The sequence below is a fragment of the Tiliqua scincoides genome, chromosome 7 (assembly GCF_035046505.1).
Source record: "Tiliqua scincoides isolate rTilSci1 chromosome 7, rTilSci1.hap2, whole genome shotgun sequence".
Lineage (NCBI taxonomy): Eukaryota > Metazoa > Chordata > Lepidosauria > Squamata > Scincidae > Tiliqua > Tiliqua scincoides.
Window position 1 is genome coordinate 57,071,129 of NC_089827.1, and position 4,167 is coordinate 57,075,295.

General features: G+C 44.9%; 1 pseudogene; it reads right to left on the reverse strand.

Moving 5' to 3' along the window:
* Window positions 1-3,816: 3,816 nt before the first annotated feature.
* LOC136657814 (5S ribosomal RNA) lies at window positions 3,817-3,936 on the reverse strand (annotated as a pseudogene).
* Window positions 3,937-4,167: the final 231 nt, after the last annotated feature.

Consider the following 4,167-nt stretch of genomic DNA (forward strand, 5'->3'; position numbering starts at 1 on the left):
AGTGTCCAGTGAAGCTCTAGGGGGTGCATACCCTCAGGGTCCCTAGCCAACTGGCCCAAGCACTGGCCCTAACTCCAATCCTGCCTTTTGATGACTTGATATCAATCACATTCCTAATCTGTGCCAGGTTTATATAATGGGCCATTTGTTTCTTTCTTTCCAGGTAAGCTCTATATTCATATTTGCAAATGTCTTTGAAAACATAAACCATCTAATAGAAAGAATAAACTGTTAATGGAAGGCTATTAGCTGGAATAGATGCTTCTTAGGAGAAAAAACAAAACGTAAGACCCTTTAAAAAACCTATTATAAATTTCTACCCCACCTTATCTAAGGCTTAAAGTTTAGCTAACAGTCATAAAAATCAATAAATCAAATCAATAAACACAGCGAAACAATTCACAACCATAAATATCCTAATTAAACTGCACTAAAATATTTAATACATGAGATAACGCAGCTCAGAGAAGACCAAACATAGCCATTATAAAAGACTATTAAGTGCCTGTCTAGAAGTCAAAATTGCTTCAAATTGTTGCTTGCTGCATTTGTCTCTAAAGGAAATGATGAAGCTGTAGGAATTCTCTGAATACAGATAAGGTACTGATGGTTATGGAAACAGCCAGTGGATTGTGTATCTAAGAGGAAATCCTTGTCTATTTTGTTTTTTAGCAGAGCCTCCTGGGCTTCCTCAATTTGTCCCCAGAGAGAGGCAGCCCTGTTTGTGTGTGAACTCTGTCTGTAAAAGACTACAATGAACTTTTGCAGCCACAATGCACTACTTTATACCCACAGCCAGCCTCACTAAGAGTTTACTCTTAAAAGTCAATCAGTCTGTCCTGCAGCCGTCCAGTTCCATAAACAGGGATAAATAGTAATTAGTATGGTAAATAGTTTGGCCCTGTGTGTGTGTGCTCTGGTTGCAGTATCCTGGTAATTACTGCTGGCTCCCTGCCTGAGTACTCCTGCCTCCTGATTTCGCGCTCCAAACAGCCTTGCCAGCCTGATTATCACTGGACGCATGTGAACTGGCAGCTTGCTCTCAGCTGTCTCTTCCGTTAGCTCACCAGGGAGCAGAGCTGTAGGGAGGGGCAATGGCCCAGGTGCACTGCACTGAGGGAAATGAAGGGCCTTGTCAGTGCTCAGGGCTATTGATTTGAGGCATCTTTAATGCTCATCTGAGCTCTGCTGAAAACTTCTAGGAATGGATATTTGCAGCTGCGTGCAAGTGCATCTAGTCCTGTGCACACCACCCACTGGCAAGTGTGCCTCCTGTGCTGGCACTGACTGCCATAAAGCAGTCAGTACCGGTCATAAAAAGTGCTCCAGTGCGCTGCTGGCCACTCTGAAAGGAAGGTCTGTGCCTTTCCACCCACTCCAGTGCTTCACCTGCTGCTTGCTGGAGCAGATAAGTCAGTGGGAGAGGCAGGAGGGGTCGGGGAAGGGCAGAATGGGGTAGGGAGGGTGGCAGCGGGGACAAGGGATGGGCAGACTGGGCCTGGGAGTAGGACAGGATGGGCAGTGCTGGCGCCGTAGATCTCCTATCCTTCCCGGACCCAATCCCGTGGTGCTCGTCCATGTGGACCTGTGCCAGCTAATGTTCCCTTAGCAAGAGGAGATCTCCACAACCACCCCTTCACCATAGGATGCAGCAGTCACCATTTTGGCGCCCCTGCATTGGTGGTGGTGGGGAATGGATGCGATTGGGCTATAAGTCTAACAAACATTTCGCAAGCCTACACCCTTCTTATATGCTTGTTGGGGGGGGGGGGAGAAATCAGCCTGCTTTTGTCATGCAAGAAACTGCTGAGACTGCACACCCTAAACCTGAACCCAGAGTTGGCCCACTCCAGCTGACCATGGAAGTAAAAGCAGTGCCTCAGCAGCCTTACAGGGGCCTTAATGAGGAAGCCAGCAATAAGGCCATTTTGATTCTGGGTCAAGGGCAGGATCATTTCCTCCAAGCTCCCTTTACTCTTCAAGCAATTATGTTTTGGGGTCTGCACTATCCTAATTCCTCCCATCCTGGATTTCGTTTTTGTTTAAAATCAGAAGTGTGGCTTGCATCTTAAAATGAGGAAAGTTTGGGTGGAATGAAGGAGGTACTTTTTCAAGGCTCAGCACCTGAAATGTGGGATGTGTCTTGTCTGTCTCTATAACTGGGGATTTTTCTCTTTTGCTCACACAGCCCTCACCCCTTATCGTAATCCCCCCTTTTATCCCTTCAGAAGAGCCACCCAGCCAGTCATCATTTCCCTGCAGCTAATCCTGGCCTCAGTTCTGTAACTGGCCTTCCCAGGCAGTGCTTGGTTGGAGCTGGGTCTGGAGGCTGCTCTGTAAACTGCACTGAAGCTGAAGTATGCAAAAACAATTGCACACGCCTGATTAGTTTTCAAGGAATTTTTGATTGAGATCTGGAGTGTGGGAGGGGGAGAAAATTAATCTTTGAGTAGATTGTTTAGGGCCACCTGCTGCCTCTAGAAAGCAAGGTGACCCAAACTAAGGAGAGGACCTTCCGGTGAATGGCCTGGATCTATTTACTGGGGTTTCTGTGTTGTATGGGCTTCTGTTTGTGTGTTGATCAGACAGTTGTCTGAAATGAGGTGTGTGTGTGTGTGTGTGCAGGATTGAATGGTGCTGAATCATGTGTTAGGACCCCACCTGCGCCAAACACTGCTGCAAGGCAGAAGCTGTATGAAAACATCATGTTTTATGAAATATAAAGGTGTCACCATATCATTTTAGACTCTAGTGATACAGGCATCTTTCAGTAAAGCTGAGCCTCTGATTCTGGCAACACTGGTTTTTACAAACTGTAGTTGATGGCTAATTCCAATTTGTTACCATTCTAGAGCTATTAGTACCGCTGTTGTCGGAATCTGTACCAGTAACTTCCTGGACAAGTGGTGGATTGTGCCCCAAATGATATGCTCCCTGTCCCTGTCCCGTACAGTTCTGGATTTGTTCTCAAAATTTGTATTTTGGTTTTTGAAGGTAAAGGTTGAGTGTTTATTTATCAAGTAAACACTTATAAATTCTATTTAAAAGAAAAAATGTTTTAGAAAAACAGTGCAATGCTACCTTGCTTCATAGTGCTTCCCCTTCAAGGGAAATTTGTTCTGGTTTTTAGTCTCTTTTAAAAGTAAAACCAATTAGATCAGAAGTTGCTTAGAATTTGGTCTTGTCAGTTTCATCACTGCATTGATCTGTATGGGACCAGAGGACGCAGTTTCAGTTAGTAATTAGGAAAATGGAGAATGAACAGACTTTTCCTTCCTATCCCTCTCCATTACATTTTAGACCTCTCAGGCATTGAGTACTGGATCAAGAATGGTGTCCCTGAGCTCACTTTTGGATCTTTACAGCTTTCATATCTTTTCTGCTGTGAGGCACACATCTGTCTCTGTCTGTCTTGGGCCCATGCTACCTTTCTTCTGGCCCTCTTGTGCGTTTTGCTGCACCCCCTCCTATCCTTTCCGAGAATCTAAAATATACAGGTGTGTATATTGACAGGGATCTCCATTGTTATTAAGCTAACATTCAGCCCTATCTAGTGCCTTTGTTTGTTGTGTAAAGAGACGCTGCCTGGCAAACACTAGCTGGTTGCACAGGCTACTGGAGATCGACTGCCTCTTCTTTGAATTAAGAGCCTCTTTGTTGTGTAAACAGACCCTCTACTGCAGGCTATGGAAGACCTGACTGCCTCTTTAAGAGCCTCTTTGTTGTGCTTGACCACCATGGTATATGTGGTCTGTCATTAAGCGGAAGATTGATAAGTGTGGATGGCAACCTTCAGTCTCGAAAGACTATGGTATAAGCCTACAGCACCCAGTATTCCCAGGTGGTCTCCCATCCAAGTACTAACCAGGCCTGACCCTGCTTAGCTTCTGAGATCAGACGAGATCAGGCATGTGCAGGGTAACAGTTGCTGTATTGATAAGTGACACACGCTTGTATTCTATTTTATTGTGAGCAGAAGCTATCCCTTGTTTCCCATCCCTTTGTCAGTTTTTTACTTAGAATTTTTTTGCGAAATGAAAACGTTCTGAATTTCAGTCACCCCCAGCAGCTTACCCTTTTCTTCTCTTTTTTATTCATTTCATCCACTAAAGTGATATGCTTGTATGAAATCACCTTCTGCCACTTATTGCCCCCTCCAAACATTAC